The sequence below is a fragment of the Dendrobates tinctorius genome, unplaced genomic scaffold (assembly GCF_039654945.1).
Source record: "Dendrobates tinctorius isolate UK_male_01 unplaced genomic scaffold, ASM3965494v1 ptg000160l, whole genome shotgun sequence".
In the NCBI taxonomy this organism is placed as follows: domain Eukaryota; kingdom Metazoa; phylum Chordata; class Amphibia; order Anura; family Dendrobatidae; genus Dendrobates; species Dendrobates tinctorius.
This window is the reverse complement of record NW_027361827.1, coordinates 8,164,413-8,192,157: the sequence shown is the minus strand read 5'-3', so window position 1 is coordinate 8,192,157 and position 27,745 is coordinate 8,164,413. Positions and strand designations below refer to the sequence as shown.

Sequence of the window (27,745 nt, the reverse complement as noted above, 5' to 3'; positions counted from 1 at the left end):
GCCTGAAATAATGGACACTTATGCTTGCTTTCGCCTGAGCTAAAGGCTATTCCTTATGTTATGTGCTGGTTTACGGGTTGGAGCAATAAACCCAATGAACTTTTAAAGGAACGTGCTGTTATGTGCTGGTTTATGGGTTATGGAGCAATAAACTCAATGAACTTTTAAAGGAACGCGCCTTCTGGCTGTCTCCCGTCACACCTAAGCGAGTTGAATCCCTACAATATTATATATATATATCTATCATGACTTATCTCAGCTAAGACAAAGCCTAGATCCTCAGGCTACATTCACACCATGGGCGCAGCCAGGATCAAACCTGAGGGGGGCAGAACCTCATACTGTTCCGCAGAACCTCATATCATACTGCACACCTTCGCTGCTGCAGAACCTCATACTGCACACCCCTACACTTGAAAATAAAGCCTGCACCTTAAGAAGATGTGGTGATGAATGCAGTCTATTTATTCCAACTATCAGTTGATGTTAGTCTCTGGGCTACCCGGCTTTCATTCTTTTTGGTACAGATAAGATATGGATAGACAGATATGGATAAATGGATAGAGCAGATTTCTAATCTGCTCTTGCTATTGAAATTATCTATGAGCTCAAAAAGCTTTCAGGTGATGCAGTTTTTTAAATAGCTGATCTTCTTCTGCAGCTGAAAAATGTATCCTCGAAAAACGCTGTGTGTGAATGTAGCCTTAAGGCCCCGTCTCACTAAGCGACTTACCAGCGATCCCGACACCGATATCAAGGTGTCAGGATCGCTAGTAAGTCGCTATGTGATCGCTGGTGAGCTGTCACACAGACAGCTTCACCAGCGATCAGCACAGCGATGCCGAGCGCCCGGCATCGCTGTAGAAAATAAAATAAAAAATATAGTTATTCTCACCTTCCGACGTCCCGTTCAGCCATCCCGCCTCTCTCCACGCTCCGGTCCCAGTGATCCATTGCACGAATGACCGCGAGATGTCACGGTCTCGCGGGATAACAAAGTCTTGCGGTCATTCGTGCAAAGGATCACTGGGACCGGAGCGTGGAGAGAGGCGGGATGGCTGAACGGGACATCGGAAGGTGAGAATAACTATATTTTTTTTATTATTTTTTACACCTGATCGCTGGTCTTCCGCCTGTCACACACAGCGATGTGTGCTGGCCAGCGGGAGACCAGCGACCAAAGAAATGTCCAGAGATTTCTTGCAGCGATCAGCGATACCGGCAGGGGGGCCGCTCGCTGATCGCTGTCACACACAGCAATCTCGCTGGTGAGATCGCTGTTACGTCACTAAAGTAGTGACTCAGCAGCGATCTCGCTACCGAGATTGCTTAGTGAGACGGGGCCTTTAGATCAGGAATAGAACAGCCATTTATAGGACATTTCATAACTTTCCCAAATTCCTATGAAAAAATATTCAGCATATTCTGCATTGAACTACTGTACCCAATTTATTATATATTTTAGGAGTCGGTCCATTGTATACCGACTACTACTCCACCAAAATGAGCACCGACTCCGACTCCACAGCCCTGGGATAAACCATGAGAGGTGTGAGGAGGTAGACAACATAACAAGCAGATGGAGGGGTTTATCAGCTCGCTTCATTATAGAAGAGAGCAGCTGGTTGTGGCAGACTTATTTCATGCTTCTCCATACCACTGTGATGTGATGTCTTAGGAACAGACAGGAAGAGATGACCGCATGGTGGAAAACAGACGATTAGCACTCATGTCCAAGAGCGTGTGAGCTCACCAATATCACCATGCTGGCACTATAGACTGACTAGTGGGATTCCTTTATATTCATGTCCTCTCAAGTCACCGATTTCTATATATCCATGGACTCTGAGTTTATAGGTTGTAAATCAGTGATAGCGCACACACACACATACATATTACACACAGTCACGTACAAGCTTTAAGTGTTTGTAATTTATTGTTATCGGTCATCAGATTTTATAGTACAGACGGTATAGATTAGCACATTGATGTATTTTAGCTGATCAGGCTGGTGGACTTACTTGGAAAATTCACATCAGATTGGTCATTGTCCCGCAAGCAAAGTACATGTTAATCAAAGGATCTTGCAATGATAATTTCCGTAACTGGAAGGGTTTAAATAAAATGTTCCTGTGCTGAGATAAGCTTATACATGTTCCCCTGCTGTGTACTGTGTAATGGCCGTGTCTGACCGTACAGGGACATGGTCTGATCATACCACAGCTCCTGGGCAGGGGAGGAAGCAAAAGAGGATACAGACAGGACAGTATGGGGTCACAGCTGACTCTGTGAGGTAAATCATTTGTTAATATGGCAAAACACGTTTTACCTCACAGAAAGATATTACACCTGGTATTACAACAAACATTTTGGGAATTCAGATCTAAAAAGTGCTTATTTCAATATCAGGCCCGACAAGGTAAAAAAATAAAAGGATTATACAGGCATTCGGATGTGGATTGTCAGCATAATGAAATCGGTCTCATCAGGTCAGAGATATATTTAGTAATGTTTGCCTTTTGCACTGTGAAATCTGGTGACAGATCCGCTTGAAAGACTAACAACTACTGTTTGACAGTCAGGATAGATGGAAAACTGATGACTCACAACAGCAACATACACACGCATATGCATTATAACTTTTTTTTTGACAACTGTTACAAAATTTTTAAAACTATTCTAAAATAAAAAGCACAAAGACAAAAAAAAAAAAAACTGGAAGCCTGGCCTTTATTTTCCAGCGGTACCTGACTAGTCGCTAAGGTCTCTGCCTCTAGCACTACTGCTGATTAGTTTATCTCTGTGAGTTCATCGTCTACCGCTGAGATGAAATTAGAGGAGTAAAGGTGTATTTACACGGGAAGATTACGAGAATTCTTAAGAACACTGGTATCGTGGCAATCTTTCAGTGTAAACAGGCTGCCAAACCCACAACGATCCTTCACAGAAGGAAAAGGTTCTTTGGCTTGAAGAAAAGATCACTATTCTCAGCAGCTCATCATTCCTCGTAAACTGGACTTGTGCTGCCGAGAACAACTGCTGCCTATGTGTATTGAAGGATCTATTACAGATCGTTCTGTGAGCATCACAAGCGTGGTCTGCCTGTGTACTCAAGCTACTAAACCAATCAGCAATTATTTAGATTGGCAGTTGAGTGTCACTGCTTGGTCCACATAAAGGCATTTTTAGGCTCCATTGTACACAGATTAGTGTATGTGGAGAATGTATAGCACTGCACACAAGCCACATGGCTATCTACTATGGAGCTGCACAGCATCAGTATAGCTGTATAGGATCCACTAGGAGTCATAGTGATGGAGAGATCCTCCTTAAAGGGTTTGGCCACTTCATCTATCAAGTGTGCTGGGGACATGATCTTCTGGCACTAATATATAAGGCCGGTTTCACATTTGCGTTTCAGGGAGCAGAGACGGCCTGCGCACGGCCGCCGCTAAGCCCCGTCCCCTGCCGCGCCTCCGCCGGTAGCTCCGCCTATCGGCGCACGACGCTGCAAGCGTCCTGCGTCCCCTATCACTGGGGACGCAGGCCGTGCGCAGTATGCGTTTGGCGGCGCATGCGTCCTTTTGACGGTGCGCCGAGCGCAACAGAATTGCAACAGGTTGCGTTTGGCGCTGGTCGGCGCACCGTCAAAAGGACGCATGCGCCGCCAAACGCATACTGCACACGGCCGGCATCCCCAGTGATAAAGATAGGGGACGCAGGACGCATGCAGCGTCATGCGCCGATAGGCGGGGCTACCGGCGGACGCGTGGCAGGGGGCAGGGCTTAGCTGCGCCGTGCACAGGCCGTCGCTGCGCCCTGAAACGCAAATGTGAAACCGGAGTAAGCACTGCAGATTCTCTTGCTTTCTCACAGCTCTCCGGTCCAAACAATGTCTGCTGATGGAGGAGCAAGTGACCAGACCTGTCCATCAGTCCCCATAAATTGAAAAACAGTTTTCCATGCAAACTTATTTTTTTACTGGAAAGGATGATGACTGACAGGTCTGATCAGATGGTCCTCCCATCAGCAGCCACTGTATGGACAGGAGCACAGTGCAGTCCGTGAAGGAGGAGGAGAATCTGTACCACTTATATATTAAGAAGATCCTCATGTCCTCGAGACATGTTAAAATAAAGATAAAGTGGATACCCCATATAAGAAGCAGTCCATCTAGGCAGGAATAACTTTGTACATGATTGCTCTATTGAAGTATAGACATTGGGGTGCAGCAGAGGCCCCATACACCTCTATAGGAACCCGAATATGACACCATACAAATCGGAGCGGTGACTCAGGATGTGCTAGGGGCAGAGAAGGAGTTCAGCAATGGCCACTTAGATCAAGTCTCTCTATAAACAGGAGTGCTGTCTACAAAGAAACTGTGCAAAGGCTCACACAGGAGGTAGCACTAATATCTCACCTTTTTTCCATGCAAGGTCTTACATAATAATAGCATAAACCCTGTATCAGTAAAACATAGGTGACAGACTTCTGGGCAAACAATGACATGTGAGAAAATAGCTTAATGACCCCACTATGGAAAAATACAGCCATCGTCAAGTCTTTTAATAGTAACATGAAGCTGCGTCAGTTTTCATAGAGTAAAGGAAAAATAAGAGGTATGTGAACAACTACAAACACTTTTTTTTTTTTTTTTTTTAAACACTTCTCACCCCGTCTATGGATACATCTCGCCATTTTTACGACATTAGCTGCATTGTACTGTTACCTGGACATGTCGCAAATCTCTGCTGCTCCTGTATTGTCACGTTGTCTGTAGCTACAACATGCTGTGCCAATCACTTGCCACACAGGCAATCTCAGAAAACATGGTACATGACTGCCACGTCTTTAGCTAGACGAACAATGTGCACTCACAGCGCCAAGCAATGAAATAAGACACTGATGGAGGAATGTGCAGCAGCCAAGATCAGGGGATTGGAAGGAGAACTTAAAGGGAATCTGTCAGCACAGAATGACTGCTCAAACCAAGTACTGGCACTCAGCGCATCATGGTGGGGTCAATCATTTATGTACCCCTTCCCTCCTGCTTGTTTTCCCTGTATCTGCACCCCTTCCTCTTTGACAGTTCTGACTTCATGGAAAAAGGGAAGGGAACAGGTAGATGGAGAACAAGCAGGTGGGAAGGTGTAAATGACTGGCCCCACTGTGACGCACTGAGTGTATGTACTTGAATGTGAACAGTCACCCTGTGCTTAGGCTGGGTTCACACTTCCTCGCTTAAAGGGAATCTGTCACCCTTTTTTGAGATATCATATAATGATATCCTTCAATTGTGTGTCACATAAGGATTCTCTTAGTACTTTTGTTTCCCCCTGACCCCGCACCTTTCATGCATAAATACCTTTTTTTATATCGGTTCAGATGTATGTAAACTGCCGCTGTCCAGTCCGCTGGGCGGGGCTTATTTAACTGTCCCCCCCCCCTCCCTGTCTTGCTCTACGCATTTCTTCTTGTGTAGAGCAAGACAGGGAGGGGGGGAGGGGGGAGCAGTTGAATAAGCCCCGCCCATCGGACCGGACCGTGGCAGTTTACATACATCTGAACCGATATAAAAAAGGTATTTATGCATGAAAGGTGCGGGGTCAGGGGGAAACAAAAGTACTAAGAGAATCCTTATGTGACACACAATTGAATGATATCATTACATGATATCTCAAAAAAGGGGGGACAGATTCCCTTTAAGCTCCGCCTACTTCCGCATGCGTCCTGCGTATTTATCGTTGACATTGGGTACGCAGGGACATGCGCTGTATGCGGATAGGTCGGTATGCAGCGTTTTGACGTGCCCGCCGAACACACGGGAACACAACATGTAGCATTTCTATGCGGTCGGCGGGCACGTCAAAACCCCGCAAGCGGATGCTGTCGGCTGTACTCTATAGCTGACAACTTGCTGCATCAGCCGCGATCAGCATTTGCACCGTCCATATCTGCATAACCCCTTAGATGCTGCTGTCAAAATTGACTACATCATATAAACGTTAACCCCATCAGCACCCAGAGATCATGATAGTGTGGTCCTGATGTTTGCCATGGAAATTCATTGCCAAATAGCGGCCTTAGGCTGTGTGCTAAATCCGCAGGTAAAATGACCTGCGTTTTACCTGTGGATTTAGTGCAGATTTGCTGCAGATTTCACTTGCATTTTGACACCTGCGGATTCCTATAATGGATTAAAAACACACCATGCACAAATATGAACAAGTTGGTAAGACAACGTTCACACCACCCACTAACTGAGACACAAGAAAACAGATTTGCAAAAATACTATGCAGTAAAATATATCACAGTAATCAGCAAGTGCTGGATAACAAATACAGGGTATTTAGTCTATACTTTTTTTGCAAAAACATGTATACCAAGCTGCTTCACCGCGTCAAGGTAACCCGTATTGAAGCAGTCCCTATCTAATGTATTTAAAACCTGAACATCTGAACAGTGTCTAAAATGAACACTGTTCACATGTTCAGGTTTTAAATACATTAGATTAGGGACTGCTTCAATACGGGTTACCTTGACGCGGTGAAGCAGCTTGGTATACATTTTTTTGCAAAAAAAGGTATCGACTAAATACCCTGTATTTGTTATCCAGCACTTGCTGATTACTGTGATATATTTTACTGCAGAGTATTTTTGCAAATCTGTTTTCTTGTTGGATTCCTATAATGGAGCAGGTGTCAAACCGCTGCGGATCCGCACAAAAGAATTGACATGCTGTGGATTCAAATCCCGCAGCAAATCCGCAGCATGTGCACAGCATTTTTCATTTTACATAGACTTTAAGGTACTGTACACCGCAGCAGAATCTGCTGGGAATCCGCAGGGCCAAAAACGCTGCGAATCTACAGCAGAATCCGCAACGTGTGCATACAGCCTTAGAGTCTGCCGGCTGTAGAGGCCTGTTCAGAACTTAGCAGCATTTAGGTGGTAAAAATAACATCTTTCTCTCCTGTCATGTCACTTTGTATTAATTCCTGAAAAGCAGCTGAATGATTAACCTCTTAACCCCCAGAGATATTTTCGTCTTTGCTCCCCTCCTTCCAAGAGCCATAACTTTTTTATTTTTCGGGTCACTATGCCCATGTGAGGGCTTGTTTATTGCGGAACAAGTTGTACTGTTGAACATCATTGTTTTTAACATATTGTGTACTGAAAAATGGGAAAAAAATTCCAAGTGCAGTGAAACTGCAAAAAAGTGCAATCCCACACTTGTTTTTTGCTTGGCTATTTTGCTAGGGTGACTAAATGCTAAAACTGACCTGCCATTAAAATTCTCCAGGTCATTACGAGTTCATACAGTTAAGCGAATTAGTGCGGATTTGGTCACCAAATCTGAATTTGCCATATTCATGCCATATTGGTTCCTTATTTGTGTTGAATGTATGTTTGATGATCGGTTTGGAACATATTCGGTAGTGTATACTCCCATTGACTCTAATGACGTCAGGCTGTGCTCAACGAATACTGCAAAAACAATATTCGCTGCCGATCGTATTCGGAACTGAATTCAAACAAATTAGCTCAATTCTATTCATAGACACCAAACATGTCTAGGTTCTTTTTTTATCTAAGTGGTGAAAAAAAAATTCCATAGTGTGTTTAAAAAAAAAAAAATAAATAAAAAATTGCGCCATTTTCCAATACCCGTAGCATCCCCATTTTTCGCGATCTCGGGTTGGGTAAAGGGCTTATGTTTTGTGTGCCGAGCTGACGTTTTTATTGATACCATTTTGATGCAGATACGATCTTATGATCGCCCATTATTGCATTTTAATGAAATGCTGCGGCAACCAAAAAATATAATTCTTGCATTTTGACTTTTTTTTCTCATTACGTCATTTAGCGATCGGGTTCTTTTTTTTTAATATATTGATAGATCAGGCGATTCTGAACGCGGCAATACCAATTAAGTGTATATTTGATTTTTTTATTGTTTTATTTTGAATGGGGCAAAAGGAGAGTGATTTGGACTTTTATTTTTTTATAATATTTTTAAAAAAATTTTTTTTTTACTTTTGGCATGCCTCAATAGTCTCCATGGGAGACTAAAAGCTGCCATAATCCGATTGAGTCTGCTACATACAGGCGATGATCAGATCGCCTGTATGTAGCAGAATTGCTCACTTAATAAGAGCTTACCAGGCTGAGCTCATAGCAATCTGGCAGTGACAACCAGAGGTGTGCTGGAGACCTCTGGTTGTCATGCCAACCTATCGGTGACCCGAGGTCATGTGGCACGGGCGCAGATGGACAGGAGTTCCAGCGCGCTTGCTGGAAATGCAAGTTAAATGTTTGACAGCAGCAGTTAAATAGTCAACAGCCGCGGGTGGATCGCGATTCAAGCTGACATATGCCGGAAAAGATGTGGGCTCAGCGCCGGAGCCCACATCAAAAAGAGGAAGTCTGACATCGGCGTACTATTACGTCCGATGTTGGAAAGGGGTTAATAAGCTACCTGACAGCAGTTTTGAACACGTCGAGGGGTACTGTTTTAAAAATGGTCTCACTTTTGGGGATTTTACAACGTATGTCCGCCAAACTCGCTTCAAAACTGAATAGGTCCCTAAAAAAGCAAGTTTTGTAAATTTCCTAGAAAAAAAATGAAAAATTGATGCTAAAATTTCAAACCTTCCAACATCCTAACAAAATAAAAGAATATTTTACAAATGGTGCTGATGTAAATGACTAAATAAATATTGAATCTTAAGGCTACGCTCACATGATGCTTTTTTCTGCAGCCAAAACCAGATTAATTGGCAGTAAAAATGTTTCAGACAAAAAGCATGTTTTGCTCGTTTTCTTGCTGGGTTTTTCAGGATCCCTAATTCAGCTTCGCTTCCACCATACAGGCATGAACAATACAAGGTGTTAGACGACAAATGCAAGACATAGGTGAAACCATAAAACATTTTTGGAAAAAAAGGGCAATTTGATGAAAAAAAATATGTGTCTGAAAAAAATAGTGACTATTCTGAACAAAAAAGTTCATGCGAGTTCATGAAAAGCGGGGTGAGTTGAATTGGTTGGGCATAGTTTACCCAAGACATTAGCACTGCATTGTATTGGTAGACATTTTTTACTTTCACGCATTGGTGGGGCCATTGAGTTAGTCAGGTATCGTTCAATTTCACACATTGGTCCGGCTTCGTTTATCACGCATTGGTCGGGCATCATTTACAATCACGCATGGGTCGGCCATCGTTTACAATCACACATTGGTTGGGCAATGAGTTGTTTGGCCAATGTTTACTTTTAAACTGACCACTAATGCAATTAAACTGTACTAATCCTACCAGCCATGCTCAGGTGAGGACACCAAGACATTTTAATTTAAACTTGGCAAAATTACAAAAATAAATGCTGCTGTACCTGCTTTTTTTTCCCCACTAAAAACGCTGCAAAAAACTGATGACAACATTTTTTGCTGCGTTTTTGCACTTACAACTTTCTAGGAGTGAAAAAAAGATGCAAAGACACTGCAAGAAGTGACATGCTGCAGTTTTCAAAAATGCAGCAGTTTTCCAATTTAGTCAGCAAAAACAAAAACAAGCGTTTCCTTGATATTTCTGAAATCTCATAGCTGAAATGGCTGTGCGAGAACCAAATACACCCCAGTTAGAATGCTGGAGACCGCTTGTATTTAGTACCATACATACACCAACTGGAAAATTGGAGCGCACCAGCCTTAGGGCTCGTGCACTCGACTGATTTTCTCGTACGAGTGTGATCGGTGATTTTCATAGACAACACTCGCACCTATGATCTTTTAGGAGACAAATCTAATTTTTTCCTCAAACCGAGGAGTCTGCGGAAAAAATAAAAATCGGTGACATGTCTAATGCTGATCCAAGTGTCTCATCAAAATCAGCAACACAAGTCAATGGGTCCGGCTAGGGCCGGCGTCAGCACCTGGTGCACCCGGGCAAGTGCCGGGGCCCTGGCGAGAAGGGGGGGCACACTCACGCTGTCTGGGATACCCACCGCCACACCACCCATGCACCGACCCCATTCTCGCCCTTTCATCGCAGTCAGCAATAAGTCATCGTTAGGCTGTGTTCTCTTCTGGTACAGGACCTGTGATGAGGTCACAGGAGGGGAGGAGTCAGGGGTCACATGATCAGAAGCCGCCATGTCTTCAGGACTCTGCTGTGCTGGTGGTCGTCATCATGGTGCTGGATGAGGGAAGTTTGTGTGTGTGGTCAGGAGGGGTTTACGGGGGGGATGTAGCAGAGCCGCGTGTGCGGCATACCGGAGCGGAGCCGCGTGTGCGCGCGCGGTGTACGGAGACGGATGTGTGCGAGGTGTACGGAGCGGAGACGGATGTGTATGAGGCGTACGGAGCAGAGCTGCGTGTGTACGAGGTCTACAGAGCGGAGCCGCGTGTACGAGGTCTACAGAGCGGAGCCCTGTGTGTACAAAGCGTACGGAGCTGAGCCGTGTGTTTACGGAGTGGAGCAGAGCCGGGTGTGTACGGAGTGAAGCCGCGTGAGTGTGGAGCGGAGCAGTGTGTGTACGAGGCATACAAACCGGAACCATGTGTGTATGAGGTGTATGGTGGGGAGCATTCATACCACCCAACCGTCCCAGATCCAGCGGAAAATTCCCGATTTTGAGAGACTGCCCCAGCCAGGAGCTTACTTTTCCCACGGACACAGAAGTACACGGCGGAGCCCCAAGGAGCAATGTAAAACTCACATGTGACATTTTACTGGAAGTGACGTGCTGGAAGATGACCGGAAATTAGGTAATTTCGGGAGGAGATTTTGATGGAACCATGGAGCCACTTCAGGGAATGCTTCAGATCCATCACCGTGTCCTCCTCCGACAGCGCGAACAGCGGGATTGCCTTGAAATCGGGGATGCCGGCCACGTGAGCAGATCATGATATGTCCTGCATCGGGAGGCTCAGGTGTGCACTATAATGGGAGCTGGGCTGCAATGGTATCTTTATAGAATATTTCTCTCTCTCCATTCTTTCTCTCTAATCTTTTTTCTCTCTCTGTTCTTTCTTTCCCCTCTTTCTCTCTGTTCTTTCCTCTCTTTCTCTGTTTTTTTTTCACCTTTCTTTCTCTCTGTTCATTCCCCTCTTTCTCTCTACCACTGTTCTTCCCCCTTTCTTTTTTCGCTCTCTGCTGTTTTTTCTGTCCACTCTTTCTCTCTGTTCTTTCTTTATTTCTTTCCCCTCTTTCTCGCTCCCTCTTATTTTTTCCCCGCTCTCTTTCGCTCTGTTCCTCTCTCTGTTCTTTCCCCTCTTTCTTTCTCTCTGTTCCTCCCCTCTTTGTACCTCTCCTTTCTTTCTTTTTTCTGTCCACTGTTTCTTTCCCCTTTCTTTCTCTCTCTGTTTTCTTCCGTCCACTCTTTCCCCTCTCTTTCTTTCTCTGTTCTCTTTCTTTTCCCTCTTTCTATTTCTGTCTGTTCTTTATTTCCCCTCTTTCTCTCTCTCTAATTTTTTTTTTTTTTTTATTTCTCTCTGTTCTTCCTTTCTTTCTCTCCCTCTCGCTTTCATGTGTACACTACTAATCAATAGCCTCCTTCACATGAATGTATTTTGCTACAGAGCGTGTGTCCGTGTGGATCACATGCGTGTCCGTGTGATCCACACGGAGACAAGTCCGTTTTTGGCCGGCACCACGGATGCCACACGACATGAATCGTGGTATGTTTTAAAGGGGGGGGGGCACAGACTCTTTCGCCCTCAAAAACCTGGAGCCAGCCCTGGGTCCGGCTGCCATTTTTCAGTAGGGTGACCCTGCCATCTGGGTCTGCACTGTGCCCATGCGATGGGGCGACAGCAGTCAGGCAAAACATTGCTGGTGGAAAGGCTCCACACCTGGAGAATACTACTGGTCCTAATACTAGCTATGGGGTGGCGTGCCCACCAGAGCGCGGGCAAGCAGTGGGCATGAGGTGAGATTACAGGGACAGTAGGAATGTTGCCAATGACACTGGGATGGCAGCACAGGTATTGGTGTATGGCACTGCTGACAGTGTACCAGTCACCACACTTCTGCCCAGCTGGCAAGGAGACGGCGCGGGCACAGCACACTGCCATCTAAACAATACAGACATGTCACTTCATCTCATGTGTTCACCACTGTACAACACCATGAGGTTTAGAAGGAGGGATACATTTCTGGGGTCTCCAAACTATCCCCCATAATCAGTGACCTCAGGGCATGAAGACAGAGGGGCTGCAAGTACATAACTATGAAGACAACATACAACACTTCATAAGTCAGGACTAGGGGGTTGACCTTAAATCATTGGACCCACACCAGAAGTCGTCCCCTGCCCCTAAGTGGTACAGGCACACCTACACTTTATAGCGCCTAGCCGGGTTTCACCACTATTATTTACCTGGGGGGGTGTTGAGTGCCAGCGTCGGTCGCCACAGCACAGTAAAATGCGCGGTCACGAAGAAAGCTGCAGCAGGACGAGCGGGAACGAGACTCTGCAGAATGACGCGCAGAGAGGCGGAGCTCCTGGGGGAAGTGGGCGGAGCACACACCTCAACACTACGTAAAAGCTCGTGGACACAAGCAGCGCGGCAGTGGGCGTGGTTGCTGCGTGTCACTGTCAGGGATGACTGCGCGTGTGCGCGGTGTTTCCTCACTGCTCCCAGACTCAGCTGCCATGCGCTCAAATATTTACTCGTGTATTTCCACTGCCGTGACCCCTGCTATACTACACACACAGGGCGTCGTGTTACCTCAGCTCACCAAGCCGTGAAAATGCTGCTTAACCCCCTCAGGGCCACAGCAGCCATGCCGTGTACTTCTCCTTAACCCCTTCAGGGCCATAGCAGCCATGCCGTGTACCTCCCCTTTAGGACCGGTCAATGGCTTTATTTATGGACTCAGGCTATGTGCACACGCAGTACCATTGTTTCCAATGGTCAAACCAAAACCGCTGTGCACATGCTGTGGATTTTTCCGCGGGTTACAATCCGCAGCATGTCAATTCTTTGTGCGGGTTCCGCTGCGGTTTCACATCTCCATTGTAGAGGTGTGAAACCGCAGGCTAATCCGCAGATCTTTTGATCTGAGAATTTACCTGTGGATTTTTCCAAATCCGCAGCTCTCCGGACTACGTGTGCACATAGCCTGAGTTTTCTTATCTCCCCCCCAATTCTGACTTTTTCATTTATAGTTCTCGTCATGGCGTTTACCGATTGGGTTAAGTTTATATTTTGATAGATTGGAGTTTTACGGACGTGCCAATACCAAATGTTTATTTTTAAAGTAAAAAATGCAAGGGTGCCAATAATGTCAGAGTAAACACAGCATCCTGTCAGAAATTGCTGCAATGTACAAAACAAATTCTGACTCTGTACTGCAACCAGGCTCGGACTGGCCCACCGGAGAATCCTCCGGTGGGCCCCTGTGCAGGAGTCACCACCACCCTCTTCTATGAGCAGCACTTGGCACAATATACATGACTGACTCATTATATACAAAGGCGGCATCTTATTCATATAACATGCTGCCCAGTTTATTTCTATAGAAATTGAGGATAATGTCATATTTGTATGTAGCGGAAAAGTGGGGCCCTGGAGTTGATGTTACTGGTGGGGCACTGGTACCCCAGTCTGACACTGACTGCAACCATAGGTCACTCCCGGTTAGGTCTCAGGAGTAACGACAGTGCCGAGTTCCTGACGTCATTGAGACATGGCCAGGAGTGACCTATGGAGCGTCATTCTCAGAACGATGCTCCCTAGGCTGCTGTACAGACTCGCTGGACGGTGTGGGATCTCAATGGATTATGTCAGAGTTGCGGGGGTTATTTTTTAATAAATTGGTGTGTGAGAGAGTATTTCTTGGTTTTATTCCTTTACCTCTCTTTTTACGTGCTTTAGGTTCCCATTTTTGGACTGCTGGACTACGGCGGATCTTCAGGTTTTGTGCGTTTTTTTAAATTGGTGAATAGGGGTGGGGGAATGTTTTTTTTAAAAAAACCTTTTTCTGTGTGTGTTTTTAATTTTGATTACTGGATTAGTAATGGGGGTGTCTGATAAACACCTCTCCAATACTAACCCCTGGGTTGTTGCCTGACATTACAAAGCTGACATCAACCACAGATAACCATGGACCTACCTAGCCTATTAATATCAGCTCACAGCTGTCTGATTTGCCTTTGCTGGTTATTAAAAATGGAAGGGACCTCACTTTTTTTATTGCCCTCCACATTTTCCCCATTAACCAGCCAAGGCAAAGCAGTCAGCTGTGAGCTGATATTAATAGGCTAGGAAGGTCTACAGTTATGACCCTTCCCTACCTGATAATGTAAGCCTGCAGCTGTCTGCTTTTTCTTAGCTGGTTATTAAAATAATAGGGACCCCGTGTCATGTTCCTGAACTATTAAATGGGTTTAATAAGGCAGCACCCTTTATTGCCACATGAAAGGCACTAAAGGGTGCTACTTTAGGGGGTTGTGACATTAAATTTCTACAGTCATGGCCAAAAGTTTTGAGAATGACACAAATATTATATTTTCACATGATCTGCTGCCCTCTGGTTTTTATGTGTGTTTGTCAGATGTTTTTTTCACATACTCATAATGATTGCAATTATATTTCTGTAACAAAAGGTTATATTGACAGAATGAGTTAATGCAGCAAGTCAATATTTTCAGTAGTGACCCTTCTTCTTCAGGACCTCAGCAATTCTCCCTGGCATGCTCTCAATCAACTTCTGGATCAAATCCTGACTGATAGAAGTCCATTCTTGCAAAATCAATGCTTTTATTTTGTCTGAATTTGAAGGTTTTTGTTTGTCCACCCGTCTCTTGATGATTGACCACAAGTTCTCAATGGGATTAAGATCTGGGGAGTTTCCAGGCCATGGTCCCAAAATCTCTATGTTTTGTTCCCTGAGCCATTTAGTTATCACCTTTGCTTTATGGCAAGGTGCTCCATCATGTTGAAAAAGGCATTGTTGATCGCCAAACTGCTCTTGGACGGTTGGGAGAAGTTGCTCTTGGAGGACATTCTGGTACCATTCTTTATTCATGGCTGTGTTTTTAGGCAAGACTGAGAGAGAGCCCATTCCCTTGGCTGAGGAGCAACCCCACACATGAATGGTTTCAGGATGCTTGACTGTTGGCATGAGACAAGACTGGTGGTAGCGCTCACCTGGTCTTCTCAGAATAAGCCGTTTTCCAGATGTCCCAAACAATCGAAAAGGGGATTCATCAGAGAAAATAACTTTACCCCAGTCCTCAGCAGTCCACTCCCTGTACCTCTTGCAGAATATCAGTCTGTCCATGATGTTTTTTCTGGAGAGAAGTGGCTTCTTTGCTGCCCTCCTTGAGACCAGGCCTTGCTCCAAGAGTCTCCGCCTCACAGGGCGTGCAGATGCACTCACACCTGCCTGCTGCCATTCCTGAGCAAGCTCTGCACTGCTGGTAGCCCGATCCCGCAGCTGAAACACTTTTAAGAGACGGTCCTGGCGCTTGCTGGTCTTTCTTGGGCGCCCTGGAGCCTTTTTGGCAACAAGGGAACCTCTCTCCTTGAAGTTCTTGATGACGCGATAGATTGTTGACTGAGGTGCAATCTTTCTAGCTGCGATACTCTTCCCTGTTAGGCCATTTTTGTGCAGTGCAATGATGACTGCACGTGTTTCTTTAGAGATAACCATGGTTAACAGAAGAGAAACAATTTTGCCAAGCACCAGCCTCCTTTTAAAGTGTCCAGTGATGTCATTCTTAATCATGACAGATTGCTCCATTAACACAGGTGTGGGTGTTGATGAGGACAGGGCTGGAGATCAAGCACTGAAACGATGTTAGCTGGTCCTTTTAAGGCAGGGCTGCAATGATGTTGAAATGTGTTTTGGGGGATAAAGTTAATTTTCTAGGCAAATATTGACTTTGTAAGTAATTGCTGTTAAGCTGATCACTCTTTATAACATTCTGGAGTATATGCAAATTGCCATTAGAAAAAATGAAGCAGTAGACTTTGTAAAAATTAATATTTGTGTCATTCTCTAAACTTTTGGCCATGACTGTATATATGTGAGTACGTATGAGAGTACGTGTGTGTGAGTACGTGTGTGTGAGAGTACGTGTGTATGTACATGGTGGGCAGGCAGCGGCGGGTCTGGTGGAGTTACCAGCAGTGGTGGGTCCAGCGGCAGGGGTCCTGGCGGCGGCGGGCAGCCTGCAGGAAAGACCGCTGCTTGCAGCCTGTGCTGGAGATGGGGTGCGGCGCCACCAGAGGGCGCCCGCGCCCCATCTCCAGCACAAGCCGCGGTATTTCCTGCCGGCTGTGACTGCACGGAGGTGGGTGGGCAGGCAGCAGCGAGTCTGGCGGGTGGGTCCGGCGGGGGGGGGGGGTCCCGTTGGTGTCCCGCTGGTGGTACTGTGGAAGGGCCTGGTACCACCAACGGGTGCCATATTGGAATACCCATCACTTAGGTATTCCAATATGGCGGTTGGCGCATTTCCGGTGCGGCGGATTGTGGGGTTCGGGGACATCCAGACGGAAGTGGATGACAGACAATTTAAGGCAATTATATATATAAATGTCCTAACCTTCCATAGCTACACTATCCAACTACTCTTTTTTTTCCTACTTCCTTTTTTGATGACGCTTCGTTTGAGAATCTACAGTATATGTTAGGATACTCCATCGAAGCTTCATCAGGGGGTAAAGTCTGCATCAGTGACGCTCGTTTCAGGAGCTGTGCTGCATGATAGGCACTGTGCGTCGTGCACAAAGACACCGCACTCAGTTGCACGCCGAGTATTCTGACAACGTGCATTGTCGCAGGCTCATTACTGCTAATCTGGGCCAGAGCTCACTGTCTTTGTGAACATTGCACATTTCACAGCGCACAGGGACTAGCCCAGCCCCTGAAACGCAAATTAGTCAAACCGCAGGGCAAAAAACACACCAAAAACAGTTTTTTTTCAGCTGCGTTTTTCCCTGCCAAGAGCTGCAGAAATGGTGCCGAAATTTTACTCAACGTGTGCACATAGCCTTAATTTCTTGTTGGTGCTATTGTAGGTAACACACAACCATTTTCTTTCTTGGGCGTTTGGTAGTAGGCCAGCTGTATAATGAGGGAAGCTAATGTCTAGATAGTGCACAGTAGAGTAGGGGTTAATTTTGTTTTTTTTATTTTCCATGCATGTAAAGGCTTTGCATTTATTTGTACTGTAACGAAGAACAGGAGAAGTATTGTCTGATCTGAACGTCTGTTTTCCTGTCTCTGACTGCATATGATCCCATTTGCCTACCGTCACGCGGCTAATCTACAATAGACAAATTTCTATGTACTAGTAGCGATGCAACATCCATGCAAACAATATTACGGCAATTATATCTTAGAGCAGTGGGAAATTCCAGTCCAGATAACAGTCTGTGTTATATAGCATAGCTGGAGAACAATAGCTAACCAAACAGGAGTTAGGCTGCAAATACATTGTGACATTTTGAACCAGAGCCAGAAGTGGATACAACAGGAAGGAGATATTCAAGCCCTTCCTTTATATTTCCCAGTAGTTTTAGGATATGTGCGCATGGAAATTTTTGCAAGGTTTCTAGACCTCTTGACAGAAAAATGCAGTAGAAAATCCGAGCGTTTTTGATTCAGATTTTCATGCGTTTTTGTAAATCCATTGGGCTAAATAAAGATATATTGCCGTATGTAAAAAAAAAAATAAGAATTGTGATGTACTGTAATTTCCTTGTTCAACCTCTTCTTTTTCATTTTCCATTGAAGACCATAATATCATTACATACCATGTTCAAATTTATGTTTACACATACAAAACAAATAAGTGAATATATATTATACTAGCTATGAACCCGTTCTACGCCGGGGTGGCGAGCATTTTAATTGGTATATAGTCTCCCATCCTGGTATGTGCTGCCACCCTCCTATCCTGGTACGCATGGCACCCCTCATTCCTATCCTGGTATGCATGGTCCCCTCACCCCCCCAATCCTGGTATGCATGGCACCCCATTCTTCATCCTGGTATGCATGGTCCCCTCACCCCCTATCCTGGTATGTATAGTCCCCTCATCCCCCAATCCTGGTATGCATGGTACCCCTCATCCCACAATCCTGGTATGCATGGTCCTCTCTCATCCCTATTCTGGTATGCATGGTCATCTCACCCCCCTATCCTGGTATGAATGGTCCCCTCATCCCCTATCCTGGTATGCATGGTACCCTTCATCCCCCAATCCTGGTATGCATAGTACCCCTCATCCCCTAATCTTGGTATGCATGGTACCCCTCATCCCCCCAATCCTGGTATGCATGGTCCTGTCATCCCCCAATCCTGGTATGCATGGTACCCCTCATCCCCTAATCTTGGTATGCATGGTACCCCTCATCCCCCAATCCTGGTAAGCATGGTCCTCTCACCTCCCCTATCCAGGTATGCATGGTCCCCTCACTCCTATTAAAACTACACACATACAAAAAAACCCCAAAAAAACATTTATACTCACCATTATTTCCTGTGCTCCAGCGCTGTCACCACGTTCTGCTGGAGGCCGGGGGAGGAGTCTAGCGCCGGAGTACGTGCATGCCCATAGCGCTGTCCGGCGCCATATTGCTGAAGACACACTGCAAGTGTGTCTTCAGTAAAATGGCGCCGGATCGTAATATGCGCAATTCCGACCGCACTCCCGCCCCGGTCTCCGGCCGAAGAGAAGCGTCGCGGCAACACTCCTCCCGGTCAGGTAAGTATGTAAGTATGGCATCGGAGATGGCGGTATGCAGTGTGTACAGTACCGCCATCTCCGACACCATACACACTCCTCACTACTGGCTGCCTCATTCTGTCTGGAGCCAGACTGCACAGGCGCGTCGCGCTTGCGCAGTCTATAAGGGCTTCGGACAGAGTGGCGCTTACAGCGTTATATTATAGATATACACACTATATAAATGCAATATCGGTTTATTTTTCAAAAAATGTAAAAAAAATTTTTGCATGAGCTCCCGCAAAATTTTCAAAACTAGCAGAGGGAAAGCCGATGGCTAAGGACTGATGTTATATTTCTGGGAAGGAGCCAATAGACGTAAAGGTTCCCAGGCTATTAATATCAGCTCATAGATGTTTGCTTAGCCTTTTCTGGCTAGTTTACAGAGGAACCCCAGAAAAATATTGACATGGGGTCCCCCTATAAAATCGAACCAGCAAGAGCTAGGCAGACAGCTGCAGGCTGTTATTAATAGCCTGGGAAGGGACCATGTATATTGGCACCTCCAGGCTAAAAACATTAGCTCTCAGCCACCCGAGAAATGACACATCTTACACCAATTCTGGCAATTAGCCTTGTTCTTCCCACTTGCCCTGTAGCGGTGGCAAGTGGGGTTGATGTCACCTTTGTATTGTCAGGTGACATCAAGCCCATAGGTTAGTAATGGAGATGCGTCTATAAGACACCTATCCATTACTAATCCTATAGATATATGGAAAATAAACACACAGCCAGAATAAAGTCCTTTATTTGAAATAATCACCACAGACTCCTATATTGAATCTAAATTAACCATGCTTGCTGAACGCCTAATCCCAGATGCCCTCATCTCCTGCAAACACTCAAAAAAATAATAAAGCAACATATAATAATACCCTGTCCAACATAGTCCATTTAATACTGAGTGTCCCATGGTGATCTGAGGTGTAGAACAGTCTCATCGGGAGATGTGACTGCTCTATCCGGCTCCTGGCATTGCACTGCGGGAGCGATTACCTCCTATCAGTGTATCACTGCGCTGCCGTGAGAGTTCACCGGAGTTCATCAGCTCCGGTGCTCTCACTTATGGCACTACCCTGTGTGAGAACTTTCTCACGCAGCGGTACCGTAAGTGAGAGCACCGGAGTTGATCAGCTGATGTACACCCGTGAACTCTCACGGCGGCTCAGTGATACACTGCTGGAGCGATTACCTCCTGTCAGTGTATTTCTGCCGGCCAGATGACATTGACGTGGGACACTCGGTGTTAAATGGACTACAGCGGACAGGGAGTATATGTTAGTTTATTATTTTTGATTGCTTGCAGGAGACGCGGGCGTCAGGGATAAGGTGTTCGGTGAGTATGTATATTGTATGTGAATATATAAGTGATTATGTCAATGTTTTGATTTTTTTTACAATTTAACTCAGGAGCCAGATGAAGAGACTATTCTTCCATCATCGGATCATGCTGTCTCTGTTATATGTGACAGCAGACATAGCCGGATGGGAGTCGTAGTCCCATCAGACGACGCCTAAGTACAATCACTATGGGCTGTTCGTAGCATGGGTACACACACGCAGACACACCCGCAGACAGACACATATTCTCCGCTCACACACTCTTCCTCCTTCGGACATCATTTCCTGACAATTCCGCAGCATTTTTGGCAGCAAAAACGCAAACCTTTTTACACCTGCATTTCTGCTGCAGATTTGACTGTCTCAATTGAAGTCAATGAGTCAAAAACGCGCTGCAGAGATGCAAAAAGAATTGACATGCTGCAGAAAATAAAACGCTTAAAATACAGACAAAAATTTACAGATCATGTGCACAATACTTCAGGATTGTCATTGCATTACCTTGGTTTAGTATTCCAATGCATTTTTGGAGCATTTCCACACGTAAAAAAGCCATGAGAATGCATTAAAAATGCATCATGTGCACATAGCCTTAGAATCCACTTCTGCCTTTGGCTCAAACCACAGAAACAAATGTGTGACTCTCCAGCCTTATAGCTTAACCCCTTCACGACCTATGACATTAGGTACGTCATAAGTTAGGTCCCGGTATTTGTTACGGGCTCTGGCTCCTGATCCCGCATGTTTTCAGGTACATGACAGCTGATTTGATCAGCTGTCATATGCCCCTAACAACCACAGGTGGAATCGCGATCCACCCTCGGCTGTTAACATGTAAACGCAGCTGTCAATTTCCGACAGCAGCATTTAACTCCCTCAAACCGGATGTATGTCACTTGCTCCGCCCATTGGTGCTCCAGTCACATGCTTGCGGGCCGCTGATGGGTTGGCACGACAACCGGTTGTCATTGCTGATCTGCACTGAACACTGCCCGCGGCCGGCATTCATAGCAGATGATCAATTCTGCTACACATAGCAGGGCTGCTGCCCTGCTATGTCTCGCACAAGTGATTAGAAGATTGCAGCTTCAAGTCTCCTAAGGAAACTACTGAAAAAGTGAAAAAAAAAGTTTTTAAAAGTATTAAGAAAAAATATAAAAAGTTCAAATCACTCCCCTTTTTCCCCCATTAAAAATAAAACAATAATAAAACACATATTTGGTATTGTATTGCCGAGTTCAGAAATGTCATTTCTATCAAAATATAAAAAGAATAAACCCGATCAGTAAACGGCGTAACGAGAAAAAAAAAAATCAAAACACCAGAATTACGTTTTTGATCACGGCAACATTGCAATAAAATTAAATAACAGGCGATCAAAACATTGTATCTACCCCAAAATTGTATCACTAAAAGCTTCATCTTGGCACGAGAAAAATAAGCCCCCAGCTAGCTCCAGAGCTAGACAAATGGAAACTGTACAGGTCAGAGAAAATGGCGCCTTTTTTTATTTATTTATTTATTTTTTTTTTACAAACTTTGGATATTTTTTTCACCACTTAAATAAAAAAAGAACCTAGATATGTTTGATATCTGCAAACTCATATTGACCTGGAGAATCATAATGGCAGGTCAATTTTAGCATTTAGTGCACTTGATTAAAAATAAATAAATAAACAATCGTGGAATTGTACTTTTTTTTTTGCAATTTCACCGCACTTGGAATTTTTTCTCGTTTTCCAATACACTATATGGTAAAATCAATGGTGTCGTTCAAAAGCACAACTTGTCCCGCAAAACCAAACCCTCACAAGGCAGTATTGATGGAAAAATTAAAAAGTTATGGCTCTGGGAAGAAGGGGAGCAAAAAACAAAAATTCAAAAACAGAAAATGGCCCGGGACTAAAGGGGTTAATTTAAAAAACCAACAATTTTTATAACAAGCAGAACGGAAAATACCAAGGTCGTGGAAGGGAAACTGTACTATCAACAAACTTTGCATAAATTATTAGTACATGCGATTATAAGAAATTTTGTAATGTATCTTATCAGAGAAATCTGTTTCCTTCCCCACTCAAACACTTCTTCCCCTCCTCCTCCTGAACTTGTCATACACCCTGAAAAAAAAAAAACAGCTCAAATCTGTCATTAGATAGACTGCTAGCTTTCTCTGGTGTTGTCACAGTCCAGTCTACTCTATGGAGAGGAGGAAACCGGTAAAGGAAAACATATCAAAATGGTGCTGAGCTTTCTAAGGCTAGTTTCACATTTGCAGACGGAGGAGCTGCGAGTACGCAGGTCGTGTGGATGTATGCGGATGCCCTTGCATGCGTCGTTTTGACGGTGCGGCGACCTGCGCCGAATGCAACATGTTGGAATTTGTTTTGTTTGGCGCATCGTCAAAACGATGCACGCGGAGGCATCCGCATACATCCGCACGACCTGCTACTCATTGTTAAAGATAGGATACGCAGGCCGCATGCAGAAGTATGCGTCTGTAGGCGGAGCTGACCGGAGGAGGCGCGGCAGTGGGCGGAGCTTCACGGAGGAAGTCCGCAGCTCCGTCGTCCGCAAATGTGAAACTAGCCTAAGAAGTCTTTTACCTCACTCCAGGGCTGATTGCCATCAAGGCAGATTAGTTCTACTGTATAATATCCTATATGTTGCTTGTCTCTCTGTGGTACAAAAGAACAGGAATCCCTCTCTGTGTGCTGTGCTGAATATTTCAGAGATCACAACAGCTTGTTTCCTCCTCCCTGCTCCTTATGTATTGCAAATTACAGATAAGGTATGCAGAGGGGAAAACTGGAGAAGTCACATAATGGCCAGACATAGTGTTATTTCTCATGTACACACAGGACTGCTTATTCTGAAAAGTTACTTGAAAGTACAGTTACCCTTTAATTAGATCACCTTTACTACCAGGAAGGAATAAAAACATACTGTTCACACATTCCTCTGCAGATATGACATTCCAATATCAGGTATATATGAGCCCTTGGGTTACAGTCACAGTGACCAGTCAACTCTTCCCTTGACTATTATGATTTTTACTCGAGCGTTTTAGTGACATTATGAACAGAATGAGAAAAAAATGCAGCAAAACTCTGACAGATAGGACACTCCAGTGTTTTTTTCAACTGCTGACACTAGATAGAACATGTGGTTGAGATTCTCCTATTAGATTTTTGTGATGCCTTGTCTTCTTCTTATGTTTCTGCATTTTTACATGCATTTATGTTCATGCTGCCATAAAAGCCAATAGGAAAAAATGCAACAGAATTGCGAAGTTCATCAGCCTAAACGCAAAGTGGCCATGAGTTAACACAAAATCACAAAAACACTAAAAAATACACAGGGGAAAAAGTGAAGGATTAACGTTATGTGGGAGCCTGGCCTTAAAATTTTTATCTGAAGCAGAGAATATACTGTAGTATGTGGTAACTGAGTTCAAAAGCACAGACCCCCTCATATTGTATGTCACACACCATCCCATATACTATCTAAAAGACCGAATATCACAGTCTGAGAAGGCTGCGGGTTTCCTGATCCAAATTTGACAGCCTCATGTCTATGAGAGTGTCAAGTTTATGGTAGTGATGGGCAAATCTCTGGATGTTCGGGTCCGGCGGGTTTGGTCGAACAGGTAAAAAAATAAAAAAGTTCAGTTCAGGCACCAGAACAGTACCCAAACTTGAATCCGGACCCCATTCAGATGTATGGGGGCCCGAACATCCGTTGGTTGCCACACTGTCATCAGCATAATAGCGTGGCAAACACTGCCTCTGATCAGGGGTAAGATCATTACGGCCGGTCAGAGAGTTGCAGTTCCCACTCTGTCAGATGACAGCGTGAGCCAGCAGCTGTGACCGACCGTAAAAAGTTTACCTCTGATCACAGATGTCGGATGATGATAGAGCACTACTCCCATCAGCTTACGCTTGCTGCTGCTAATATCAGCGAGAGCTGGCGCGGCTGATGGGGAGTAAACATCAGCCGGTGCCTGCACTATAAATACAGTGGGTACGGAAAGTATTCGGACCCCTTTAAATTTTTCACTCTTTCTTTCATTGCAGCCATTTGATAAATTCAAAAAAGTTCATTTTTTTTCTCATTAATATACACTGCACACTATCTTGACTGAAAAAACTGAAATTTAAAATTTTTTGCAAATTTATTAAAAAAGAAAAACTGAAATATCCCACAGTACCCACTGTATATAAAGAAAAAAACGGATTACTTACCGGTAACACTCTTTTGTAGAGTCCACGACAGCACCCACTGAGAGAGGGGATCCGCCCCCAGGTACAGGAAACCTACAGAGATAAATGGGGTGGTCTCCCTCGCTCCCTCAGTTTGGATTACAGAGAACAAAGGAGGAACCGCCATACATGTTTTAGTCAATATGCCAGATAAGCCATTCGTCTCTAACATATTCCTACATCTGCTACACCTATCCACAGATTAATCCCTAATCATATTCTCCACCACCAAGGAAAACCACGTGTAAATCTATACATTAAGGGGGAAGTGAGCGGGTGCGGTCGTGGACTCTACAAAAGAGTATTACCGGTAAGTAATCTGTTTTTTTTCTCTTCAGCACGACAGCACCCACTGAGAGATTTTCAGAGACAATCACCTGGGAGGGGGCACCGTGCTAAGTACGGTCCTGCCAAGGGCCAAGTCCTCAGAGGAGGACAAATCTAGTCTATAGTGACTATAGAAGGTAGATGGAGAAGACCAGGTTGCAGCCTTACATATTAGTTCAATTGAGACAATCGCCCTCTCGGCCCATGAGGAAGAAATGGCTCGAGTAGAATGCGCCTTTATGCCCCGTGGAGGGTCTTCTCCCCTTACCGAATATGCCATCGAGATTGCATCTCTAATCCACCTAGACAGCATGCTTCTCGTAACTCCCGACCCTTTCTTGTTACCCTGTAAGGAGACAAAAAGAGACCTACTATGCCTCCAGGGACTGGTCCTATCTAGGTAGGCTAGCACTACCCTCTTCACGTCTAAACTGTGATATTTAATCTCCTCTGGTGTTGTCGGGTTGTCATAGAAGGAGGGTAGGCAGATCTCCTCGGATCTATGGAACCTAGTAGCTCGTTTGGGAAGGTACAATGGGTCCGTCTTTAACACAAGCCTGTCCTGGAGTATTGACAGGAACAGGGGATCTACCGACAGGACTTGGAGATCACTTACTCTTCTTGCTGAAAGCTACCAGTAGAGCGGTCTTCAATGAAAGGCATTTTATTGACACTGAGTGTATGGGCTCAAATGGGGCCTGCGTGAAGGCATCCAAGACCAAGCTAAGGTCCCATGTTGGCAACTGAGGAATGTGAACCGGGTTCGCTCTCTGACAAGCGGAAATAAATCTGGCCACCCATTTGTTGCCTGCCACGTTGTGGTTATATAAGGCTCCTAGAGCCGATACATGGACCTTTAGTGTGCTAACTGAGAGCCTCAACTCCCGGCCCTTCTGCAGGAATTCTAGAATAGCCGTAATAGGCACTTCGTTGGAAATCCTTGCTGGGTGAAAGGCTAAATATCTCTTCCATACTTTTGCGTAATTTTTTGTTGTGGATTCTTTTCCGCTTTGTAGAAGGGTGTCAATTAAACTATTTGAGAACCCTCTTAGTTTCAATAGCTCCCTCTTAACTTCCATGCCGCTAGGTGCAGGGTTTTGACTCGGGGATGGTAACAGGGACCCTGTGAGAGAAGATCCCGATGTAGTGGTAGGATCCATGGGTCGGATATTGACATGGCCCTCAGCCATGAGAACCACGGCCTCTTGGGCCAAAACGGGACAATCAAGATGACTTTCGCCCCTTCTTCCCTTATTTTCCTCACCACTGTTGGCAACAACATCATCGGAGGGAAGGCGTAGGCCTGCCGGAACGTCAAGGGTATTTGGAGGGCATCGAGCATGTCTGGATCGTCTGCTCTGTATAGAGAAGCAAACCTTTCTACCCGCCTGTTGGCCTTTGTTGCGAACAGATCTATTTCTGGTCTGCCCCATTTTGCCGCTATCATCTCGAAGATGTGCCGGCTAAGGACCCACTCCCCCTGATGTAACGTCTGGCGGCTGAGAAAGTCCGCCCTGGAATTGTCCACTGCTCTGATGTGGAGTGCAGACAGAGTGGAGGTGTGATTCGGCCATCTCCAAGATCCTTTCCATGATAGACATGAGCGGCCCTGATTGCGTACCTCCTTGCCGGTTTATGTATGATACTGCGGTGGTATTGTCCGACTGGACCCTCGTGTGGGATCTTCTTAGCTGCGGGAGAAATTTGGACACAGCATAATATATCGCAGTAAGTTCCTTCATATTAGATGAGTTACCACTTCCATCTCGGTCCATTGGCCCTGTATGATATCTTCCCCTAGGTGGGCCCCCCACCCCGAGGGGCTAGCGTCCATGGTGACTATTTTAGAGGGGACAACCCACCAAGGAACCCCTCTCGCTAGGTTGTTTGGGTTTGACCACCACTCTAAGGAACAAATTACCTCTGGTGACAGGGACATTCTCCCTTCCAACCACCCCTGCAGTCTATCCGCTTCTTGCAAAACGGCCCATTGTAACTTTCTGGAATGAAATTGGGCCCACTGTACTGCCGGAATACATGATATTAAGGACATACCCTCTCTCAAGGACATCATGGGATTGTCATTTGCCCTGCGTATCTTGCTAACTATGACCCGTGCTTTTGTTTCTGGTAGAAAGCATTTCTGACTTACAGAGTCTATTTGCAGGCCCAGTAATGTCTGACAGGCTACCGGTTTCAATCTGGACTTCCCCCAGTTGATTAGCCAGCCTAGCGTCTGCAGGGATGAGATAATATCAGCCATCCTGCTCTCGCATTGAGAAACAGAATTCCCTACTATAAGTAGGTCGTCCAAATACGGAACTATTAACGCGTCTTTCAGCCTTACATACGACATCACCTCTAGCATTAGCTTGGTAAACACATGGGGCGCCATGGATAGTCCGAACGGCATCGCCGTAAACTGGAGATGCCGTATCCGGCCTTCTAACCAGACTGCTACCCGTAGGAATTTCTGGCGCTCTCTGCATATAGGGAGATGGTAATAGGCATCCTTTAGGTCCAAGACTGCCATATAGCACCTAGGGAACAAGAGTTTTATTGCTGAACGTATTGATTCCATTTTGAAAGTGCGCAGCCTTAAAAACATATTAAGCTTTTTTAAATTAATTATTGTCGTAAAGGAGCCGTCTGGCTTCGGGACTAGAAACAGGGGAGAATAAAATCCAATTCCCCTTTTGTGCCTTGGAACATCTACCAGAACACACTTAGACAGGAGCGCTATAATTTCCGCTTCCAAAGCCTCCTGCTGCGCTGGGGACTTCCGAGAAGTCAATACGAAGGAGTCCGGCGGGTACCGAACAAATTCTAGTCTTAGGCCTGATGTAACGATATTAATGGCCCAGGGGTTAGATGTAATTTTCCCCCACTGGTGGCTGAACTGCAACAGTCTGCCACCTACCGGTGGATTGGCCCTACCGGAATCTGTCTCCAGATTTGAATGGACGTTTTCCGAATAGGCTACCTTTCTGCTTGGGGTCCTTATTGCCCAGCGGTCCAGGGATTTGAAGTCTTTTTTCCTACCAAACGGAGGCTTCTTGAAGGTTCT

The 27,745-nt window shown here is 45.3% G+C and overlaps 1 protein-coding gene across 2 annotated transcripts in view; it reads right to left on the bottom strand.

The window, feature by feature from the left end:
- Positions 1-27,745, bottom strand: part of GNE (glucosamine (UDP-N-acetyl)-2-epimerase/N-acetylmannosamine kinase) — a 76,884-nt gene that overhangs the window by 23,166 nt on the left and 25,973 nt on the right. Inside the window, exon 1 of one of the 2 annotated variants that reach the window (XM_073549647.1) lies at positions 12,386-12,534. The exons of the other annotated variant lie outside the window; for it this stretch is intronic. The gene's annotated coding sequence lies outside the window, so the exon portion shown is untranslated. Of the gene's footprint in view, positions 1-12,385; positions 12,535-27,745 lie in introns of those variants that run through there. 2 annotated transcript variants of the gene reach the window in all.